This window comes from Strigops habroptila, chromosome 7 (assembly GCF_004027225.2).
Source record: "Strigops habroptila isolate Jane chromosome 7, bStrHab1.2.pri, whole genome shotgun sequence".
NCBI lineage: Eukaryota > Metazoa > Chordata > Aves > Psittaciformes > Psittacidae > Strigops > Strigops habroptila.
This window is the reverse complement of record NC_044283.2, coordinates 67306057-67331006: the sequence shown is the minus strand read 5'-3', so window position 1 is coordinate 67331006 and position 24950 is coordinate 67306057. Positions and strand designations below refer to the sequence as shown.

At 37.4% G+C, this 24950-nt stretch overlaps 1 long non-coding RNA gene across 1 annotated transcript; it reads left to right on the top strand.

Annotated features, from left to right (window-relative positions):
• The first annotated feature begins 2462 nt into the window (after positions 1 to 2462).
• LOC115610424 lies at positions 2463 to 18294 on the top strand. The gene is made up of 3 exons (XR_003992219.1): positions 2463 to 2936; positions 9996 to 10108; positions 16650 to 18294. It is a non-coding gene; the product is annotated as an uncharacterized LOC115610424 (long non-coding RNA).
• The last annotated feature ends 6656 nt before the right edge of the window (positions 18295 to 24950 follow it).

Sequence of the window (24950 nt, the reverse complement as noted above, 5' to 3'; positions counted from 1 at the left end):
ATGTAATAAAAACTGTAAAAAGTGACAGCTAACAAGTGTTTATCAAGTTTAGTTTTTATTACTCAATTTTTTATTTCATAGCAACTCTATGATATCTTTCAAGAGTTGGAAGTTGAAAATGCATGGACCCTTATAGCCCTTGACATATAGTTTCTTTGACAATGGTCTTTAACTGAGTAAGGGAAAGTGAAGACAACCTCTCCCCTCCCTCAAAACACAAACCTCTGCCAGCAGTATGTCTGTGAATTTATGTGAGAAAGAGAACAGGCACATGTCTTTCTGTTGCATTTAGGAATTTATTTTCTCTTTAAACATACATCCTTCCTTGTGTGTCAACTATTGACATGAATTGTTCAGATTGGTTTTATGTCTACGCTAATAACTTTTTGTATTTTCTTTATACCTGTACTGCAATAGTGCTCAGGAGACTCAGTCATGGACAAGGCCTCTTTGGGCTGTGAAGGATGTACAAAGCAGAACAAATTATTTGTGATTCAAATCATCTGATTTTGCCCACAATTTCTTCTGTCCTTTAATAAGAATATCTTTAAAGCCTGCTGTTCATCGTTAGATTTGGAGTAAGAATAATCCTTTTCCTTGCTGTGGCCTGATAATTTGTTTAGCTTATGTAGACTTTGCAATTTCAAAGTATACATATTATTACATAATTTTTTTAACTGCAAGCTGCATTTATTTGCAGAGGTTTTATTGGTAACCGAGTAACTGTACCAGAGACAATATGTTGCATTGGCAAATCTAGCTCCAATTCATATGCACACAGCTTGATATTCTTCTACCAGGTTCGTTTTAAATGCTGCAGTCTAGATGCTCAGGTTGGTATCAAAACTGAGAACCAAAGGGCCTGTTGTGTCATCCCCAGGGATGCCACAACAAATTAGTAAGGCTATCTCATATTGTAACAATGTTTTCACTTTTTATGACAGTTGTCATATTTTAATTCTTTATGAGCTTTCATTTTGGCACTATCATTGAAATTCTTTGTACTGAGTAATTTGCTTTCGAGGTAAACATCCTCTATTTCCCAGCCCTTTTGAGAATGTGCCAGCCTGGTCCCCTGTGAATCGAAGCATCCTGAGAACCACTCCATTTTCTAAGAGGCTGTGTTCCCAAGGCATCGTTTTGGCAGCAGCTGATGCTGGAGATGCCGCAGTTGTCCCTGCTTGTCCCTGGCTGTGGTGGTGGTGCTGCAGAGAATAAAGCAACTCTGCACTACTCACAGATTAGGCAGGCAAGTCATCTGAGAGCTATTTTAGCTGGCTTACAGCTGCTCCATGCTTCCAGTGTGGCACAAAGTGTCTATAAAACAACATTTGGGCATCAGTTGGGGGGGGTTGTGAATGTCCATTTGTATCCTATTTTAAGCTGGTGAGTAATGCTTCTGTTAATATTCGTCACCAACCTGACTAGCTTCAGACTGAAAATCAGGAGATCTGTCAATCCTAATCCCTAAATAATTTCTGTTCTCAACCCTGGTATTTTGGGCCTTTGGTTCTTCAGATTTCTATTGCATTTCTTCACTTAATTTGGAAAAAAAAAAAAACCAACCCATCAGTGAGGAGTCCACTGTGTTTTTTCTTAAGATATGAAGTGGCTATTAGTAGCCTTTAGGTAGCGTACATGACACTGTCTTGTACAGCTCTATCGTGGAATTCCCTCCTCTAAAATAAATCTAAACAAAGATATAAAACAGGAAACCCCAATTTCACTCTGAGATCATGCACTGAGTGACTGATCCACTCTTGCTACACAGCAGAAGCCTCTCTAGACTGAGAAAAGGTGTCATTAGCTGATTTTCATTCCAGGACCAAAACTAAATAAAGCCAGAGCTGAAAACAAACAAAAATGTATTAAGTTGACAAAAAAGTTTCCAGTGGGAAATGGTAGACAACTAGAAACAATGATAACATTTTCATGTGCTTTCATTACATGAGCAATTTGGGGATGTGCTGAACAATTCAGAATTATTTCAAATTGCTGGGTATATGCCATAATTACTGGTTTACAGATATGTCGGATCCTTTACCATGCAGGCTCCTTTTAGCCAGTGCAAACAATTCTACATCAGGTGTTTTCCCTTTAAACTGTTAGAAGAAAATAGTGCAATCCAGAAATAGTATTAATTTTCATGGCTGCACTGACGAGGATTACTGAAGCATAATATCATCCTGGCATTTATCGATATGTAATCTTAATTTCCATAGTGATCTCAATTAGTCTCACTCTATGTTAATTCAGTATAGCATAGAATAAATATACAGTTACAAAACTAAGTATAAAGCTGAGTAGCCTGGGACAGTACTTGAAATGGACAGTTGCAATAATGCTAGAATTAAACGGCAATTATCTTTCTATTAGATTATTTGGTTTAGTATTAATGTAAACAATTGATTTTGAACATTTATTGGTGTTTGTATATATGGTAGCAGTAGTCACCCAATCTGAGGGTTTAGTGTAATAAGATATCTCTTTAATTGCTTATGAAAATTAGAACAATTTTTATATCATCAGTTCTCACTGACTGTTCACAACCCCACTGAAGACCAAGACTGGTGATGTGTTCCTTCGCAGATACCTTGCCTGAAACTAGCTAATCTCATGTGTTCCCTAATACATTTTCCCAGATTCTCATATCCATCAAAAACAAATGCTATTCCAACGTGGTGAAAACTCTGTGGACTATCTGCCATCTCTGAACAGCACTGGTGGGCCATGTAGGCATTGGGCAGTTGCTTTGGGATGCATCTACACAAAATTAATCTCCTGACCCATCTCTACTTAGAGTATATTTGTTCATATTGTGGAACAGCCTCAGAGCTCCAGAAGCACCTCTTTTTGGGTGAAGCAAAACTGGAAGATGCACACTCCAAGAGCTTCCCTTCTGCGCTTTAACCATGAAAGAATGCTCAGTCCACTGGGTGAGTATCAAGTAGCCCTCTCAAAGCTCGTATGGTGTCAATAGTGATTTCTTGGCACCGTTTTGTTTACTTGTGTCCTTCCACTGTGCTGTAGAATTTGCGCTGCTAACCATTGCTTCTGGTTGGTGGAATGGTACCAGCACCAACACCATGTGAACAGCTGGTCTTGGAATTTTTTGTATTGCTGTGTAAAAATCAGGGAATTCCCTGATTCGCTTCACCTTGTCACCACAATCCTAAAAGCAAGGAATGTAGGAAAATCTTGGCAATTTTTCGTCTGCTTACATCACCAAACAGTGCCATGAAATGTGGTGGTTCCCTTGTCTTCATATGGTAACTTAACAGATAATTTGTATATGAATTGTTAATAGAAATGAGCTTTGAATAAGATTCTGGAAATTTTTATTTTCTTCCAATGCCAAAGCCATGCATGGCAGAAAACACTGAGTAAACATTTTTGATAAAACATAAATAAAGAATCATATTTTAATTGGAAAGTCTAACCCAGTAGGAAGTTTAGAAATGGAGTAGATTATAAAAGCAAAGATTTGTTTGGGCTAGTTCGTTTGCAGAAAATATAAAACCCAAAGATGTTAGAAAAAAAAAGGATATACTCGTATTATTTTACTTCTCTCTTGCATTCTCTGTAAATAGACTGGAAGCAGTATCCTGTTAACACATCCATTTGGTGTAATACAATTACTATATTAAAATTTATGTTGTTGATTTAGGGATGTGTGCTAAAACTGCCAAAGCCTCCCACTTGAACCTTCTGCCACCTTATGCTATTTAATGTGACATGATTATCTTAACTGATTCTGAAATTCATACATGGATATACAATGCATTTGAATGGCTTCTTTCTTATGTAGACAATTTGCATGAGATGGCATTGATATAACTTAATTACGAGACGACTGTAAGCAAAATGCTAAACATGGACATAACTGTCCGGTACTGGAGAACTGCCAGCCACAAACCCTATATTTAAAAGAAGCGTAGTGTGGCTTGACTCTTGCTGTAATGACATTTTCCTGTCTGTTCTATCATATCACTTTTGAGTCTTCCCATATGGATTTGAGGGCCCCATCAGCCTGAGTAAATTCAGAAGAGATTATGAAGGTCTGTGTCTGTAAGTAATGTAGAACAGTGAAACCAAGCTTATCATCACAATACACACTGTCCACCTAAACAATGACCCACATGTCATATGCCAAAAGTATTTCTTTATTAATTAAAAATATGAATGCAAAAATAGATAACTAAGCATATAAGTCAGTAATTTCCTTAAAGCATTTTCCTTTATAGTCAGTAAGAAGTTGTCTTGTGTTGGGAGAGTGACACTAGAAGGAAGCTTGATCAAAATAAGCAAGCAGGGGTTCTTGTGAAGACGATAGATTAACCACCACTGGTTCTACACTGACTGTATCAATCACAACCAAGATCAAAGTCTGAGGTTTGTTCAAACTTTCAAGCATTTCAGACTTAGGTCCTTGTATTTCATTCACTCCCAGACCTATTTCTGAAGGAAAACTGGTGGCATACATACATGTGTGTGCATGTACATGTATATGTGTATATATATATACACCAACATATAAGTCTCAATTAGAAAATGGTAATCCCAAAATGTCTAAGTAAATGAAGCATTTCATTTTGTCCATTATTACGTTCTGTTGTATGTTCTTCCCTATTGAATGTCATACAGTGCGATGAGTTCATGTTTGACTAGGCAGTAAGAAAGTTAAATCAATCCAACGTCCCAATTATGTTACAGTAATCTGTCAAAAAAAGTATTATAGGATAGAAAGAGTATGCCACAGTAGAAAACTACAGGAAACACCGCAGTGAACAACTGCAGCTACAATTTCAGCCTCACCCTGAAGAACATTGTTAGGGCCCTGTTCAAGGAATATTTAGGGGCTTTTCAATCACGGTCCTTCTTAATGTTCCCCATGAAGTTAGAACCAATAAAGTAAACTAATGAAAATTATATTTTGGTTTGTGACACAACACTTGAGCAAGAAGTGTGTATTTCTCATTATCAATGTAGTAACATTTGTATGAATAAAAAAATCTGAGTTTAAAAGTCAAATTATATTTTAAACATAAGAAATACACTGACATCAAGTCAGTGTAACCTTCAATACCATGATCAAAACTCAGAATATTAAACTTTGTAGTTTTATTTCCTTTTAACATTCAATTATGTGCTTTTGTGCAATACTGTACTTATCAATGGATATATGGTGGAAATATATTAATAGTACTGATGCACATATTCTTATATATATCTGATACATTTGAAGAATCGTATAATTAAAAGTAGATATATAAATATATCAGATTCTGGAGCAGTTTCTTTAAAAATATCAGATTATGGAGCAGTTTCTTTAAAAACTGAAACTTCCTTTTTTTTGCAATCGTGAGGAGAATGCTATTTTCCCTTTAATCTGGAATGGGAAAGGCTTTATTTTGCAGGCTTTTAGAAAAATGCAGAATACATTGGCAAATTATATGGAGATCCAGAGTCTTCTCCATTATTTCAAACTGTAGATAATGGCTTCTTAAGTAATATATGGTAAGTGTGCTGAAGTGTTATCATTTTTAAAAATCAAATTGAATATAAAATGCAAATATAATTATTCAGTGTTCAATAATAGCTAATGCATTTTAGTGCCTATCTTAATATATGAAAAAATACAGGTTTTTCAGTTTGAGGCTTCTGCAATGTTAAGGGTATTTTCTTTGAAATCCTGACCTTACAATTATTCCAGTTACTATACTAATTAGAAAGTACAGTGAAACTGTTTATATATCATTAACTTAACTCAAGTATAGTGAAAATTTGGAAGATGAGAAAAATGTCTGAATAGTTTCCACACCCTGCTGTGTGAAGATTTCCATTCCAAATTCATCTTGAGCAGATACGATCTGTAAGGAAGGCTGTCTGAAAAATAAGATCTTTCTATAAGAGCCTTATTTTTTCTCAGCTGGCTTAACTGTACAGCTGTTACTTTGGTAATGTTTTAAGAAATGTGATACATAGTGGGACAGGTCTCAAAAAAGAGGAGCATTCTTTAGCACTGACATTTTACTAAGTGTGTTCTCTTCCTTATGGACAAAATGTTCCTTTTTTTAACAGCATCCGCACTCCAGAAATGAGGTGTTACGTGATTTTTTATTTTATTTTTTTTTTTGTGTCAGGGAAATTTGTAAAATTTGAGGATGTTTTCTTTCAAATGAAGAAATTTAGTTAACAAATGTTGAAAAGAGCTGCTATTTTAAGTAAAGCCCACACGCATGGCAGAGTTTTTCTAGGAACACAGAACATGAGGCACATGCAACTGATGCTGTCGGTTTTTGCAGTAGCAGCACCATGAGACGTTTAACACTGTGCTCTTCCTCTGGTGAGTGCAAATGATAAGAAGCTGTGAGTAGTTCTATTAGTAGAGATAGAGACTCTACAGAAACCTTGATTTTTAAGATTAATCCTGGTATGCTTTGGTTAGAGTTTTATTTAAAATGTTGACCTTTGCTACTTGACCTAGTCCTAGTAAACTACTAGTTTTGTTGTGGATTTGCACTACAAGTTGAATATTGTGCTGATTCATAAACTGCCCTGCCCTCACTTGGTTTGATTTGCTCTAAGTTCTTATGTTGTACCAAGAACATTTGTAGCCCGGACATTTTCTGCAATGCCATTCTCAACATCTGTGTTTTAGATGGTGTTAGTGGAGAACAGTTTAGCAGCTACCCATGGTTGAGGACTGTTGCCTCATTTACTCAGCTCTTCAGCACAAGCAAGTAATGTTCAAGCTCAGGTCTGTATCCTGGAGTGCTCATTATAATCACAGAGATTGGTAGGCAGCATTTCCCCCAGTGCTGTGGCAAGGAAAAGCCCGGGGCTGAAAAGGAACCGAGGAGGACACAGAATGGGGATGGATAAGCAAGAGAAGCGATTCACTATCTGAAATAGAATATATAGAAAAAGATTGGACTTTATGGAGGAAGGATTCACAGATACAGAAAGTATGTGGATGAAGATTGAAGATGGCAGGGGGGAGGGATTCAGAAAAAATAGGGAAAAAAAGAAGAGCAGAAATCTCAAAGTGCAGAATCTCTTGAATCTGTTTTAGGTGGTGGCCTAAACCTTGTTAGTTCATCAAGAAAAGGAAAAAGCATTTTATTCACCCCATCACCCCCCCCAAAAAAAAACCCCAAAAAGAACAGAGAAAAATAATGCAGATAAGAGAAAGAAAAGAATTTATCCTTCTTCTGGAGAACAGGTTGTCTTCTGCAAGACAGAAGAGCAAAAAATAGAAACAGAGAAATGCCTGTTCTAAGGTATATGCTCACCACGTGTATGAGTGTATGTCACCTACTCCAGGTAACAAGAAGAGGCCGCGTTCAGCCAGAGCAGCATTCAAATTTATAAATGTTTAAGTATACTTTCAACTTTCACAGATTCTATATTTAAACACGCATTTTTAATTGACCCCAGAAATAATTTCAGTTTATATATAGTTTTTATAAACCTGGGGCCTACCTGTCCTCGGCCTATTTGAAGATTTATCTACAGAAATCTTTTATGAAAGAAGGAGGGAGGATTTCCTTTACAAAGGCCTAAATTCAAAAGCCTGTTCTGGAATTTGGCTTAATTATTGATGTGCAGTTACACAGGGATTTCCCACACAACCTCCCAGCAGCATCATGTTACCTTGAAGTTACAGTAACCACTGTAATCTGAACAGGTCCCTTGTAAAGAGCAGAAATATAGGTCTGGATAGGAAAAAAATACCTTTAATGCATTGCACGCTGCCAGCCTGGGACCACACTAAAACTGTTCTTAAATGATGCAGGTAGTGCCCTTTGCTGCTTCAGATCTTTTCTTACCTATTTCTTTGAGGAAGAGAATCTCACAGGTTTAACTACAGTAGAGAGAAAGTAGAAAGTAGAAAGAAAGATTTGCTTGGTAAAGTAAAATTACGTGCAACTGGATAGTTTCAGGCTGAGGTTGTAGTAAATGGGGAAAGTCTTCTAAAGGTATTTGGGGTTGTATTTCCTTTTAAAGACCCTAGCAGGATTTCCAAAAGCATATGGGGAAGAGTCCTCCACAGTATGCCTGACACATATATTGGGTTCCTTTCTGAGGCTTTAAGTACCAAAGTGTCTATAAAATGTAGCCCGGAGTTCCTTTATCTCTTTGGTGGGGTCATTCTTATACCCGTATGGTAAAATGCCTACAATTTAAGGGCAATATTCTTGATGATAGTCCCTGGAAATGCTCTGAACATGTATGGAAGATGAGTCCTCCTGTTCTTTCTAGAGCATTGTTAATAGGACACTGTGGGAAAGGTTTCATTATCGTTACCCTTAAAATGAGCATAAACATGGGCATTCAAAAATAATACTTAGCCATCATAAAACTTGTATTTACCGATTTTCATCTAGCAAAAAATCTGTTTGTTTTATATATTGTAGTTTGTATATAGGGATCAGTTCAGACACCTCTGGGGCAAAATTCAGCAGCCATTTAATAGTGGCAGCAGTGCTGCAGAACGGTTTTAGGACATAAAGAGCAGAAGAATAACTTATCTAATTGAAACTGTGTGGGGAATTTAAGTAGGCAGAATGTAATTACTCAAGCTGGAATTTGGCCATTCAAATATTGAAGCTTTTAAAGAAATGTTAATAACTATTCACAGCTTTAGGAATATATCTTCGAATCACAATTTTAATAAGAATTAAAAAGGGAAAAATACATTTAGCAGCCTGTGTTAGGGAAATATTGTATTAACTGTAGAGGACAAAAATGAAGGTAAATATTTAAATACATCTGTTATCATGGGATAAGACTTTGATGTATCAATCCCATCTCTACTGAAGCCTCCTACTATAAAAATAAAACTCCCACATTGAAGTATGTTTCTGTTTTGCTTTTGCTATGATAAATAGCTATCACAAAAAAGGAAATAAAACATGGATAATAAAAGATGCGATTTAAGAAAATAACTTAAGGCAGTAGTTTTCATTACAAAAAGGTACAAAAGATGGAGCAGAACAGCAATTTGTTTTGCATAAACACTTTAAAAAATACTGTCTTTGTGATAGATGGCTTGTATACTTCCTATTCCATTGTATTAGTGATTGCTAGCCAGTGTGGTTATTCCTGAAGATCAAAAAAAACTGGCAGCGCTAAAAAGGTGGCCTATAATTATATCAGAAGATAATTGCAGTGTCTATAAGGTAGAACTAATTTACACTGATAATTTCTAGACAACCTAGCCTTCTTCAACATTTCGCTCTGAAAGCTTATATAGCAAAATTTATGTACATTATCAGCTCACTGAGAGTGATTAGAGTTTTACTAAGCCTCTTTATTAATTCTATCTGATTTTTTAAAATTTCCAAGTAATATTTAAAATGCAAACTGAAATCTGTTTCAGTTTGTATGGTTAGCTGAAGTTTAGCTGGGTTGCACAAGAAGCAAGCTAACGCAAAGGTGTCCACTGGCAGTGGTGGTGCTGATAACCTTCCTCTGCTAGTGAGAGTGATACCTATTGCCAAGCAAGGTAAGTTTGTGGAATCATCCTAGAAAAGCAAGATTATGCAAACTAGCATGAATATCTTCCACGTGGTGAGGTGCATTCCTGTGCAATAGCTGCTGGTTTGTCCTGAAAGCATCAGAGCTCTATTAGTGCAGTACTTTGTCTTAGCTTATTATGGCTGAGCTGATGAGTTTTACTGCCGCGGGTTTGGTCGCAATGGGTTTAGAGATTGCTGCCTCGTGCTCCAAAACACACTGTAGACAGGCATCAAATTTATTTTAGGATTATGTACAATTAAAAAACAATAACAAAAAAAACCCACAAAAGGAAACCTACAGTGCAGAGGGACGGTTAAGCATTTCTGTTTGAGATTCAAACCAGTCAGCCTACTGAGTAAGGCTGGCTGCAGGATATAAAACTAACATGCTTTTTATGCATTAGCTGAGCAGTTAAGGACCAGAGTGCGGTTCCCTCCTCATGACAAAGATTTCAAATCTCATCTTTCCAGAGTCTACCCAAGAATACTCTACCTGTTCCTGTTGAGACTGGGACTACTTACTGTACAAGATTTGCGGAGACCAGAGAAAAAGACACACCTGTATTTGACATTGCGGTGATCTGGTAAGTCTGGGTTTGTCCCTTGAGCCAAACAGTCTTTCCCATCTTTCTGCCAGGTAGGAGTTCCTCTACATAATCATGCTCATGCTCATGTTAAGTCTGAAATGAAAATAAGTGAGAGAGGAAACACTCAGGGCAGTAAACAAAATAGGTAAGGTTCGGTCAGTACCTTTTTCAGCCACATTCCTCACAGTTGTCATCAGCCTGCAATTACATGCCTTTCCAAATGCATTTCTGTGCCTCCAATGTCCCTCAGTAACTTTTGATAATTTCTGCATGGTTCATTGCAACCAGATTTTGGTGGAAGGTAGAGGTCTCAGAAATAGTTACATGGGGCAGAGTTTAGTAGCCACAGACAACCTACAGAGGGAAATTGCACATAAACACAATATTGGACACCAAATGATCCTGCCTGGAGAGGTCTCCTATGAACACCTTTATGGCAGGAAAATCTTTAATGAAGGTTTAATTTTCTATCACACTAAACAGGGCAACCAAAAAAACCCCCACCGCAAATCATGGAAAAATTAGTTTCTTTAGTTCTATTGGACATAGAACTAACTTCTTTTCTTTTTTTTTTTTTTTTTAATTCTTTTAAAAATATGGCTTAATCATCCATAATTGTTGTAACAAGCCTCCTAAAAAGTAATAATGGTATGCTATGACATATTTTGTACATTATGATACATGTCCTTTAGGCTTTATAAGGGCTCCTTGTGATGGGTTTGACACGCTTCCCTGAGGCAACTGAGGCTCCTTTACATAGTTCATTAGTTGAAAAGAGAAATGGGCTTCAAGGTGCTTTAAAAAGATTAATATTTTTTCAGTTCACTGTTCATGGGAAAAGTGTAGAGTAATTCAGGTCCAAATTTGGCTTTAAACAGCAAAATACATGTTTTGGGGAAAAAACAGATTTATAGCTTGCTTAGATTGATAGATGACTGATCATGAGAACAGAATGTGGCTCAAACAAGACAACTGCTGTCCTTAATTTTAAAACAGAAGTAGTTTGTCCTGTTTGTGCCAGATGCTAACTTCACACTTTCTTCTCCAAGATCACTGTTTTCAACATTTATATCAGAGAACATTTCTAATAAGCTAAGAGCCTTTATAATAGGATAACCTAGGACAGGATAATGAGTGTTTCTCAGTCACTCAGGGAGAAAGAAGTACAAAAACCTGACTCTTGTCTTGAGCTGTACTGCCTTGTCTACAGCTCAGCCATTAGTAAAGGCCTGTGCCTTAACACATTAGCATAACCTTTCCTTGTATTGTAGGTCAGAGAAAACTCCCATTTAAAATCTCACTCATTTGTCAAGACAATTTCTCTTTTGACATCACCCAGAAAGTAGTTGCTCTTATTGCCGTATCTCTACTATTTTTGCTGGAAACAGATTATGGGAGCAGCATCCATGGTCTTCAACATAATTGCTCCCCTTCTGCCTTGTTACTAATCTTGATTTTTTGAGTGTGTCATTTAAAATGAACCACCGGCTCTTCCCTCAGGTGTGAATCCCACATAGGAGTCTCCTCAGTGGCAATCATTACAATATATCAGACAACACTAATAAAACTGATAATTAATGCTTTTATACTCCTTGCTATCTCTCCTGGAAGTCTTAGATATATGTATATCCTTAATTAGGGTTTTATGTTAATGCTGTAGGGCTTCAAAAGTAGTATGACTGCAATATTGACTAACATCAGCTGTTGCTGGTAATAAGAGGTCAGAAAGTTAATGCTTTAGTGTACCTAGCAACATGTATATAACTCTGAAATTAATTAGTATTAACCATAGTGGCAAAAAAACTTTCCAAGGAACTTCTATATAGATGGGATTTATGAAAATAATCTGTAGGTATTAATAGACCATATGTTCATAGACCCCATCAGGAAAAACTTAGAAATTTATGTGCTACATAACTGGCAGTTTTTTGACATCTGTTTTTTTACATTGTTGTGGTTTAAGCGCTTAAACCATGACATACATTTATGTCATTGTTAAAATGCTTCAATAAATTCTGACTTGGTTATCAGGTAAATTACGATCCATTCATCTTCCTTTCCTTCAGTCATTCTTCTGTTATGTTTTGTTAGAGTTATAATATTGTAAAAAAAAAAAAAAAAACAAAACTTAAAAAACTTACAAGTGAAACTGTTATTCTAAGAAATCTCTCCAACTTTTATGGCTTATGGTTTTTAATTATATTTAGAACATTAATGAACTGTGTTTGTTATCATATGCATGTTTACTTATTGCTGATAAAATCAGCATACATACGCATAACAAAGCTGTGAGGGAAAATCTGTAAAGCTGGTCACACAAAGGATTTTTATCTCTGCCTCTACCAAGATAGCTAAGTCAAGCCTGATTAAAAGCATGAATACATGCAGCGTACAATGCAGATTAATATAGCCATAGGCTTTTGCCTGTGATGGGACTGGCATGCACCAGCACTCAGGTTATACAACAGTACATAAACAGGAGTGTCAACGGTTCATAGAGATCCCTCTCAGTTACAAATATTTGCATTTCGACCAAGTTTTCTATCAAAATAAAACTTCCAGTAGCTTGCTAAAGATCAGTGGCTAGAACAGAAAAGGTCTTGATGTTTGCTTTTTCCCAGTGGCAGTTTCACAGGACTTAGTTTTACGAACTGGTATGGCTAAAAACTCCTCCTTATTCAGTATTTGAAAATGTCTGCATACTGTTTGCTTCAGTCCCAAATGTAATATTCTTTTCAGCACATCTGTACTACCATCTACTGGAAAGGTGAGTAACTATGTATCAGCAATCACTGTTTCCATCTGCTACTGAACCCAGACTACAAATTAAAAAAATAAAAGATGAACCTTACATTTCTCCCACAAAAATTGCACCTTCGTGTGCACTTTCCATTCTACTGACACCAGAAATCTCTCACTGCTAATCTTTTGCAGAGATCAGGTTGAACTAAGGCTGGATAGTTTTCATGAGGATATATTTCAGCCAGAAGTGAGATATTCTTTATCATTTTCTTAGATAAGGTATTGCACATCAATAGTTCTCTTTCAGCTTCTGAGATAAACAGAGTGAGAACAGCAAGTACTCTGTGTGCGTGTGTACAATTACAGTTCTCAAACAAATAAGGGAGTCAGAAAATGAAACGGAGCACGGAGGAGGCAGATACTGTGCATGCTGTTTTGTATGCTTCTGGACTCCAGATCTCGTCACATTTTCTCATGATTCTGTTATGCCATTCTAAGATATCTTCAAACAGCTCTGCCAAGACTGGTGAGTTGTATTCTTTTTTAGTAAGATGAAGAAACATCTTCTGAAGTAAGATTAGATTACTCTTTTATATATATATACACATAGCAGTCTGCATTTTTCGCTAACCAGCTGTGCATACACACACACACAAATGCAAACACAGTAGGAGGTTTGCAAATAGTACAGCTGGATACCATCAAGGGAATATGAAAGCAATCTCTAGCTGCCTTCCATGTTATCAGCCTCCTAGACAATTACATCATTTCTGCAACTAGCCACACACACACACTCACAGTTACCCACTTCTCAGCAATTAAGTAACATTTGACACTGATTGCAGACTTTTCCATTTTTATTCTTCAAAACCATGCACAGGCAGATGCAGGGAGGGATGTGCTGGAGTGTAAGATGAGTGTACATGAATGAAAAGCAGAGGATGGCAGCAGTGTTATTAGTTTCTGGATATGAGGAAATGGCTGTTCTCTGTACCTCCATTTAAAACTGTATTTAGAATACTGTGTAGGAATTATTTTAAAGGTCATTGTGTTGTTCTTTGGCATATCAAGGACAGCTAAAATAATCATCATTTGTTCAAATAACATTTAGATGAGGAACTATTGATGATGTATACTGTTATTAGCATACATCATTCCAGCACATGTAAGACAATGAAAATTGTTGCAAAGAAAACTTTAAAAAGTATATTTGACATGTTAGACCAAGCCTGTAACAACTGTCATGTAGTTTTCCTTTGTCCTTTTGCCATCTACCAGTGATGGGAAGAAGGAACCCTGCCTTTCATTAGGAAGCCGTGCAAGACTCATTATGCGTCATCAGAAATCAGTCTTGCAGCTCATTTTGTGTCTCTAAAAGCAGTGATAACTTATTTTCAATAACACAGCATGCAGCCCTTCTAAGAGATGTACAGTGAATGCCTTCCACAAAGGTACCTTCATGACATCAGGGCAGACAGTGAATAATTCCCTCATTCTCAAAAAAAAAAAAACCAATTAAAAAAGAAAATTGAAAAGAAAAATGAAACAAACTAACCAAACACATTGCCATCTTTCACATACTTTGAGCAATCCTTGCTGGATTTTCATCTAGTCTGCAGTGTTCCACCACACAGAGAGAGCACAACACTTCATGGTGATTAACACACTTCAGGGTTTCATAGCCTTCCTTCAGCTTTTAACCTCATGACCTCATGTTTCTGTCCAGTCTTCATCGGTATGAGTTCTTTCTGTGCACAACCCGAGACTTAAGAACCTTCTCTGATGCTAAGCAGAACATAGATGGCCATTCATCTCTTTCCTCCTTTTCACCTTCTCAGCTGTGACATCTACCCCAGCTTGCTTTGAATTTGTCCTTCATGCTTTCCTTTCTCCAAACTGGATTTTACCTTTCTCATTTCAGTGGCTGCTTTCTGATACAGTTGTATGTTCTCTCTTCCTTTAGTATACTTAAAATTAATAGCTCTGTAATTTTTAAATCCTGTAAGCTATTTATTTTTTAAATCATTTTGCTTGATTGGCTTGCTTTGTTTCCATGCTAGTCATTCATCTTAGAAAATGTTGTAAAAATCTTTACTTGCTAAAATTCAGCTGCCTTTACCTTTTGCCAGTTGATACAAACATAAATATCCTATACTCCCTGAGGCTGCAGATACCAAATTTACTCGCAACAGTATTCACAAATGTAATACTTTTCCAACTGATAAATATTTCTAATACTGTCATTTTTCTTTGACTGTATTATCTGTGCAGGATATGACTTATAAGTATGATTTTTTTTTTTCCCCTGATGTGATCTAGAAAAATGATCTCTCTTTCAAACACTTCCTCAAGACTCAACTCTGCCCTAAGGCCTACAAAATTCTAGCTGTTAATCATGTTGAGGGAAGAGATGGGCTATAACAGTAATTGCCTTCCTTATTTCTTTTTTCTAATTAAACTCTCCATTACCCTCTCTCTAAGTGAAAAAAAAAATCCCCAACAACGTATAATTAATAGTTATATCAGTTCTTGCCTTTATTTACTTCAATACTGTAGCTGTATTTCTTACCTATCCATCTACTGCACCTTTTAAGACTACAAGACTGCTGGGAGACCAAGGTTTGCTTTCTCCTTCCTTGTTTGTACAGTGAGCACAAGCGTTCTCTAAACCTGAGGGAGGCTGTTGGATACTGCTATCAAATAAAGGAAACATCTTTTCACTAGCTCACTGCTGTCAGTTAGGCTAAAAACTACTCTACTTTCACCCCTTTTTTAATGTTATGATAGAGGAAGAGAAGAGGGAAGGGAAGAAAAGGGAAGGGGAAGAACTTACCAGGTTTTTTTTAGGCTAAAATACATGTCTAGTCATACTTGGGCTGGTTGTATCTGTTTAATCTGAGTCATTTGACAAGACAAATTGTTTGGCTGATCTGCACAGGGGTTTGTAGAGGAATGAACTGAACTGCTGTCTGAGAACGGGTTTAATTTCTCTGCGAAATTCCAATATATATGTAAATTTCAACATACTCATTTCCACCATGTAAATAGAAACATGTACATAGAAACATGCAGTTTCCAATCTTCTGACAGCAATTTGGGGCTATCCTTCATATTGTTCACAGATATTTTTGACAGCAACTTCCAGAGCCAAGTATATCAGATGTAGTTTTGACCTAATATGGGAAGGTATTAATGTAGCAATGCAAGAACTGGTAAAAACCTACGGTGTTCAGAACACTTCTTCCGTCAGGCGTAGGTATAAAGTACACCACCACCACAACCAGCATGTTCCACCCACAAAAAAACCAGCCACACAATAAACCAACAACAATTCTCCCCCTCTCCCCCCCACAACTTAAAGCCCGTTAAATTCTCAAATGTGATTATACTCTCTAGTTGAGCAGGGGGCCCAGCAGGAGAAACAGTAGCAAAACAACACCCTACACCCACTCCTGGGCTGCTGCTGAATTCATGAATATTGCAGACATTTTAGCTTGATGAAAAAGAAAGTGAAAAAATCAAATAAAAGCACTGAGGAGGAAAAATAGTTCTCTAAGTCGTTCACAGTGGGAAGAGAGAAATATAGAGAAAGTGAAGAGAGGTCCTTTTAGGCTGAAGAACGTTTGAGATTGGAATGACATGAGTTTGCTCTGTCATTATTAAAATTCATTGTTTTTTAAAATAGCACATTTATACAGCTGGTTTTTTGAGCCAGGCATGTAAAAAATGGGGTAAGCTTTAAATTACCTATTCCTGAACGTTAAATCAATCCTATTTATTGTTCTTTACGTGGCAGGTGCGAGTGAGTGAGTGGATCTGAGAGTGAAGAGTGCCACCATCAGGACGACTGGCCAAATGGAAGGAAGTTTTGTGAAGGCTGGTTTCTCTCTCCTTTCCCAACTTCACAGTATACTTGTGAAAATACTCTCTCAGATTCTCTTATCTAATCCTACCTGAGCAATCAGACAAAGTTGATTGATGGGGTTATTTATAGGAGGTGGAGATTTTCCTGAAACCTCACACTCCTGTTACTCTCCCTGTGTCAGAGCACATGCGGTTGTTTGAGGTTTCACATTTTTCTGCTTATGGTCTCTATTGCCTTTTGAGTTTTTCACACAATGGCAACTAAAACATAGAATCATCACCACAGAATCACAGAATGGTTTGGGTTGGAAGGGACCTTAAAGCTCATCCAGTTCACCCCACCATGGGCAGGGACACCTTCCACTAGAGCAGGTTGCTCCAAGCCCCTGTGTCCAACCTGGCCTTGAACACTGCCAGGGATGGGGCAGCCACAGCTTCTCTGGGCACCCTGTGCCAGTGTCTCACCACCCTCACACTAGAGAACTTCTTTCTAGTATCTAATCTAAATCTCCCCTTGTCAGCTTAAATCAAAATCAATCTTGGTTTGTTTTTGGTTTTGGTTCGGGTTGGTTTTTTTGAGTTTTTTTCTAGTCTTTGGACACAGCTTCCTTGGTTTCTTTTATTGATTATCAAGACAATACTAATTGTTCCTTTATTTAGTCTTGGAGTTCAGAGAATGCATGTCGAAGGCCACCTTAACCTCTCCGTTAACAACGTATTGCAAGATCTCAACAAACATAGCAGTCTCGTTCTTCACATTTCATTCATACTGGGACTTCTTGAACTCAGAGGTGTACAAACGTTTTTTTTTCTTTCATGAAATAAATACTCAATCAAATAAGTGGATTTCATTAAAAAGTTCGTTAAAAGTGAAGCATACTGCAACAAGCTGAGTAACAAACTAAATCTTGCCTTGGGCAACAAGCAGAATTTATTTACTTTTTGTCCCTTTATCTTCCAACCCTCTCATGTCAGACTGTGATGGATGAAAAGAGTTTCCACACCAAGATCTGAATTCTCAGCAAATTGCTGACAGCTGGTGTCATTCCAAATTAGAGATAGGCTATTACTAGGGATCAGCTTATTCCATAAATTTAGTCTTTTTGATTACTTGCAAATTATTTGTGAATTGGGTTTGATTCTTCATGTGCATTTGTTTGTAACTGATTTTTGTTTGAGATACTGTTTGTGTGGAGAAATGTTAATCGCGTGGGAAATTTGTTTATCCCTGTATGAGCTTTGTTTTTTAGATAATTCTTTTAACTATTTTCATTCTAAACAAAAGAGGTTATTTTCTACTTAGCATTTATTCACTAGCATTTATTCACTCAAAATTTTTGAGATTTTTTTGTGAAAAATTGGAATTGTGACAGAGAGATCTGCAATATGAACCATTCGAGAAGTCTTCGTGAGCAAGGATACTCAGCTCTGCCTCTGTGAGACATTCCTGCAAATGAAACCTGTCTATCAAATGCTTTATGACTGAACAGTAGAGAAAGGTCACTGGTCACAGCAAGCACTACAGTAAAAGCACATTTTCTTTGCAAGAACATATATTCTTCATTTGTGTAATTCTAATTCAGTGATCTCTTTTGCTTTATCAGTTTCTGTCAGATTTGTCAACTCGCTAGACACGACCTGGCAGTATCAGCAAAAGAGAGAAATTAAAGGATATGTAAAAACAAAATAGCACACCTGTTTCTTGTTTATGTCATTCCTTCTTGATGTGAAGTAGATTGTGTCTTTCTCTTTTTTCTTTTTTTATTGGCAACAAATAGAGATCATTTGAAGAAGCACATAAGCAGTAAAAATCTTCACATTATCTTTTTATAACTTGATTATTATTCACTCCCTGTCTCCTCTTGGCTCTTTTTCTAAGAAGCAGGATTCCCTCACATTTGATTTTATATTCTGAATTTCATGCTGCTTATTTCTGACAAAAAAAAAAAAAAAAGGAGAGAATTAGAGAAAGACTGAACCAAACTGTGTTGTTCTGTGCTGCTTAGATGATTACGTACACAAAAAGAACATTGCTTCCTTGCTGCAGTGCCACAGAAAGGAACATGATCATCTGAAAAACTTTGGTAGGGAGGAGAGACTTCCCTCTACTTTCTGCATGTTGCTGGAACCAGTTCTTTACTTACTGTAGGATGTTCTGTTCAACAGTCTTTAAATGTTTAAATATTACCTTTACTTTCTAATTCTCACAGCACAGAATTCCTGTTCATCATTCCTGATGTTCATTAGGAGAAACAGTCCCAGAATAAATCTTTACTCTCCAGTCTTTTAGTAGATTATGAAGCTTTGGAACATTTTTCTCTCAATTCCCTCCCCCTCTCTCTCCCCCTCCCCCCCCCCCCCCCCCCCCCCCCCCCCCGTTAGATCTAGAATCAAAAAAGCCATTCTCTGTATCTGGCTCACCAGTGACAAAAGATATCAGAAACCTCAGGAGACTTCCGTCTCATAGGAAGTGACAGGTCTGTATCAAACATGAATTCTATTTAAAATAGACTTTAGTTTGTGGAGAACTCATAAGCACATCTCTAATCAAAATGGAGTAATTGCTACACCAAAGCAGCATTCATACAGAATATACATTTCAATGCAGCTGAGCTTGAGAGGGAAGATTAAAATGATTTCAGGAAGGGATATGCATGATTCAACACTGAGTAAAGGAATAATCTTTAAAGAACACAGAAGAGTGGCTCTTCTCAGAAGTATAATTTCTGCCGCATGCAAAATGCATTAACATGAGAAAAGTGTTGTGATAAGGTTCCATAATACTGAAGCTCCATTTGTTTGTTCTGATGCTCTTTGTGTGACATCAGTATTTATTGCCTTACTGATTTGCACTCTGTGTCAATATGCATGCATCATTCTGGGGCTTCCAGGAATCACATTGCTCCTTTCATTTTTCAGGTGCTGCGACATTAGCTGGATTTGTGCTGCCTTCATTCAAGGCTGACAAATTCAGCAATGATAAAGTCACCCTCCTTTTTTCAGTATATATCCAAAATGTCTTTACAAATTAAAAATTATCTATCATTCTAAAGGTATTTACAAGACTGATGTAGTTTTCATCCCTGTGAAAACTGCACCCCTTACAACACCCCACTGATAGAGAAATACTACTGTTATTTTCACTTTAGAGATGCAGAATGGCAATAGACAGACAAAATGACTTCTCCAAGGTTATACGCTAAGTCTACAGCAAAGTATGGAATTACCTGATATTTCAAAGCTGTAGGCTAGTACAACGACTATTGGACCGAATATTTGTTGTCTTTTCAAGAACATACTGTATCCTAAATAGAGAAGTAACACAAATCCTTAGAGGAAAGAAAACTAATCCTAAAGCACACATTTCAAATCTGTATATAACATTATGCCTACCATACAATTTTTTCCAGTACATTTCTAAAGCTTTAACTGTATCTTAGATTCTGCTTCTAGTCTTTTTGCTCCCCCCCCAAAATAACCCCACACAGCAAGTCTCCAGCAAAGTAGAAAATTACCTGAGTTTTCAAAGCTTCTGGCTAGTATTACAGCTATTGGACTAAATATTCATCTTTTCAAAACTCCTGAACAGAGAAGTGATAATAAGCTGCTGCAAATTTGAAAGCAGGTAGGACTGTTGTTTGATTACTTCACTGCACAGTAAGTAGAAACACTAAAGCATGAAATTTTCATATATTTTTAAATGGTGATTGATGAGAATTTGAGGTAGGTGATATGCAGGCAGGAAAATCAGAAAGAAGAAGGGGAAATAATCTTACATGATGTCTATTTTTATTCTCTGTTTTGCTCATCTCTGTTTAAAAAGAACTTCAGGTTAATGTTACTACATAAAGGTGATACAAGTTAGTAAATTATAATCCCATTAACTTAATACTTTTTTTTTAGTATTTCAGTTTGTCAAAGCAGACTGGTTCTTAAAAATGCAGCTGAAGTCTCCTTCCATCAATCTAAAATACAGGCAATAAAACCTTTTTTCCAGCAGTTTTATAAATGGAAAGGGAATAGAACAAGCAAGAGGCAACATGTGCTTTAACGTAGGTTGGGTACCACTTGTGAAAGTCATTTAACATGCCCTGTAATGGGCCAGTTTTATTTCTTCTTCAATTTAGTGGAAGAACTTGGGCCCTCCCTTTTAGCATGAATAGTATGGAAATAATGAAAGATTGGTAAGCTGGAAACAAGAAAAAGAGGGTGGATAAAATGCACAGCTCTCTTTCAGACCTTAGGATGGCTGTAACATAAGTGGCAGAAAAAGAAATAAAACCAGAGAACAATCACTATGATACTGATGTTTACAGACCAATTCAGAGACAGTCTAGTTTTGGGCCTCTTTCTTTCTCAGATCTTAGATAGTCACATTTTTTAGTGTGACAGTCACATTTGCACATCAAGGTAAAATGTTTGCTTTACACATTTAGTTCACTACTACATTTTATTGATCATGTTTTAGTGAATTCTTAACATTATGTTAATGTAGATCTATTTAAGAGCCTACCCTTTAAAAGAAAGAAGTGAAGGGATGTGTGAGTAGGGAGTATTCTGGGGTATTTATACTGGCTGTTTCTGCCAAAAAGAGTAATACTAAAGTACCTCAGTATTCTTAGAAAAAAATTGTTGGCAATTTGGCAGTGGTATTTGACTCTGCTGTTAAACTGCCCTACTGACTTCTCCCTAGAGTGGCCCTCCCTACACACTTGCTCAATGAATGTATAATTATTTATATCAGAATGAGATTTGCTTTACTGTCTTATGCTGAAATTATCTATCAGGGAACTTCCCTGAAGAATGTTACACAGGAAGTCAGTCTCCATGGTCAATGTAGCCTTGCCTGGCTTTATAATAATTTAATCAAACTTGATTTTAAAGATGACAGAGAAACCCTCCAGGACAGCCATGGCACTGCAGAGTACTCCTGAGGGGTATCAGGAAATGATGTTCAAGTCCCCGCTACACTTCAGTCAGGTAGATTGCTTTGAAATGGTATCTTCCACTGTGGTGGGTTGGCCCTGGCTAGATGCCAGGTGCCCACCAAAGCTGCTCCATCACTTCTCAGCTAATGGGGGAGAGGAAATGAAACAGAAATCTCATGGGTCTAGATGAGGACCAGGAGAGATCACTCACCAATCACTGTTCTGTCATTGGCAAAACAGACTTGACTTGGGGAAATGGGCTTAATTTATTACCAGTTAAATCAGAATAGGATAATAAGAAATAAAACCAAATCTTAAAAACATGTTCCCCACATCCCCTCCCTTCTTCCCGGGCTTAAGTTTACTCCTGATTTCCTCTACCTACTGCCCCCCAACAGCACAGGGGACAGGGAATGGGGCTTGTGGTCAGTTCATCACATTATCTGTGCCGCTCCTTCCTCCTCAGGGGAGGACTCCTCACACTCTTCCCCTGCTCCAGCATGGGGTCCCTTCCACATGAGACAGTCCTCCATGAACTTCTCCAATGTAAGTCCTTCCCGCAGGCTGCAGTTCTTCACAAACTGCTCCAGCATGGGTTCACCATAGGGTCATAAGCGCTGCCAGCAAACCTGCTCCAGCACAGGCTTCCCATGGGTTGTGTGTTTCAACCACATCCAGTATGTTATCCCAGGGGTGCTGCCACCATCGCTGACAGGCTCAGCCTTGGCCAGCAGCAGGTCCATCTTGGAGCCAGTTCGCATTGGCTCTGTCGGACATAAGGGATGCTTCTAGCAGCTTCTCACAGAAGCCAGCCCTGTGGTCCCTGCCACTAACAAAATCTTGCCATGTGCAAACCAGCTACACCCACATTGCAGGGAAGTGTTTTCATCAGTTGAGTACAGTGTTATGTGAGTACTTTTTCTCTGTCTGCAGAAGGAAAGTAGTATCTAGGAGGAGGTGAATGGTTGACAGCCTTGTGCAGGAGACAGCTCACTGTCCAGAACTGCTGCTTGTGTTACGCAGACTAACCATAGACTAGTTGCTCAAGTGCCATGGAAAGCACCATGAAATCACTTTCTTTTTTCTTTTCTGATTCTTTTTACAGATCTCAAATTCGTGCTGTGTACAAGCTGGAATAGTGAGAAATCTTTGGAGCTCCTTTCTTACAGGACCACCATCAAGAGTAAAATATACACCTTTTTTCCCTTTATCCATTCCATTCACTTCTAAATAAGCTTAGGCAGCTAAGGGATATGCTTCCATACAAAACATCTTTTATGAACGCTTTCTTTGCTACAGAACTTCAGGTTGTCACAGACAAAAGTTGTGGATCTCAAATCCTCAATACAATCACCTGAGTCAACAATAAAAATTCATTTAGCTTTGTTGTCTCTTTTGTTGTAGTGTGGTGTTTATAGATTAAGAAAAGGAACAAACAGGGATGTTTTTCAAGTGTGACTTTGATTTTCAACTTCAGAAAGCATCCGTAAAGAATTTCAGGAGGAATATCAATATTACAGTCCAAGACTAGAACTTTGCTATCACTTTTTTGTAGGTCTGCCGTAACTTAAAAGCAAAGCACGAGGTTCAGGTTGTAGCAGCGTATCGGAAAGATTTGAACTATGTTTCTCTGATACTCCAAGTGAGTTTCAGCCACATTGCAGGTAGTTAAAGCCTTGATCATTGCTTCAGGAGAGATGACTCCTTCAACAAGTTCAGTTCCTAAGCCTGTTGCAATGCACTGTATGTCTTCTTATTGTATGTCTTCTGAGTTTCTTATTGAAAAAGCTGTTTTCACTGAGGTAAAATGGGTTTTGCTAATAACAGACTTTGAGAGACTGCACTCAACTGGGTAATACTATATATAATTGAAACTATATTCTTCCTTTCAGTTTTCCTCATGGCAGCAGAGACATACTTCATCACTGTAATTAAGTCATTATAAATATACATTGATTATTCTGAAACCTGTGGTCTGATATAAAATCCTAGCATTACTGTGCTTGAAAACATCACTTTGACATATTACTTACTATTACAGTATCGTACTCCAGCAAGATAGTGAACTGTTCAGTATAGTACTCTCAAGGGAATGGGGGGAGGGAAGAGATATAAAACCAAAAACTTGGTACTATATCCTCTCGTATTGATTTTAGTAAAATGGTTTAGTGCTTTCTGTAAAGGGCTAAAATAGTCCCCTGCTTTGTTTTATCTGTGAGAGTCAGACTTTTTCTCTATCTAAACTACCGAGGTTAAATCTACAACACTATTGAAATAGAGTTTACAATCCAGCGCTTTTTAGAAAAGTTCTTCTGTGGATTGACAGAAGCTGGGAGATGTAAAATGCAGATGTGAATAGCTGGCAACAAAATTAATAGTGTGGGTGAATTTATAATATGTATCATAGAATTATATATCCAGGATTTCTGTGTTTCATCTGAAGGTGTTGGCAGGCTCTTACTATCTTAACATAAACTGGGCGAGAAAAACTTTCTTCTTTCTGATAGCTAGTGAGCAAATCAGTTCTACTTCTTTTAATTTCCATAATCCAGCCTTACTTATTTTGCAACATTATTTTCAGTTTTCTTGGCAACAAGAGACATTACTTTAAAATTAACCACCTCTAAGAAGAAGGCGGAGAGCCTTAGTGCTGGGCAATACTAAAAAGACAAAGTTTAAGGATTAAGGTTGTTCTTGCTATGCCTGTTCTTTCTGTCCAGTCTCACCCTCACTTCAGAGTCCTCAACTCTCTCACTACAAAGTTGGTGATTTAGCTATTATATTGTGCTGTATGTATTAGCATACAACTGCTCCATAACTTTGTAGTCTCACCTGTCAGTGACTTTCAGTTACCTCTAACACAGTCCATTAAAAATACTAAATTTATCACTCACATTCGTTTGCTTTCAAAGTATATCATATAGAACAGAAAACCTAGTGTATTATCAAAGAGCCCACTGTACTGTGCAGTCACCATTACCTATTAGTAGCTGCTTGTCAGTAGCATTTTTGTTTATCTGAACTGTACCAAGAGTTAATTTTGCTCTTCTTCAGATTTTTGAAAACTTGTTACCTACAAGTAGAGTGTAAATGTTCCTCAGGAGGATGCACTGGCTCACCTGCTGGGAAGTCAGTAATGTGTGATTTTGGAAGTGGCTAGACCTCTTACTGTTACTTGATGTCATCCTGTCATCAGCCAGGGGAGAAAGCAGGCTGGCTGGTTGCTTGGCTTCAGTTCTGTGAAATAACTCTTGACAAGGAGACAAAGAGAAATGAAGGCTGTACCTTTTAGACCTCCACTCACC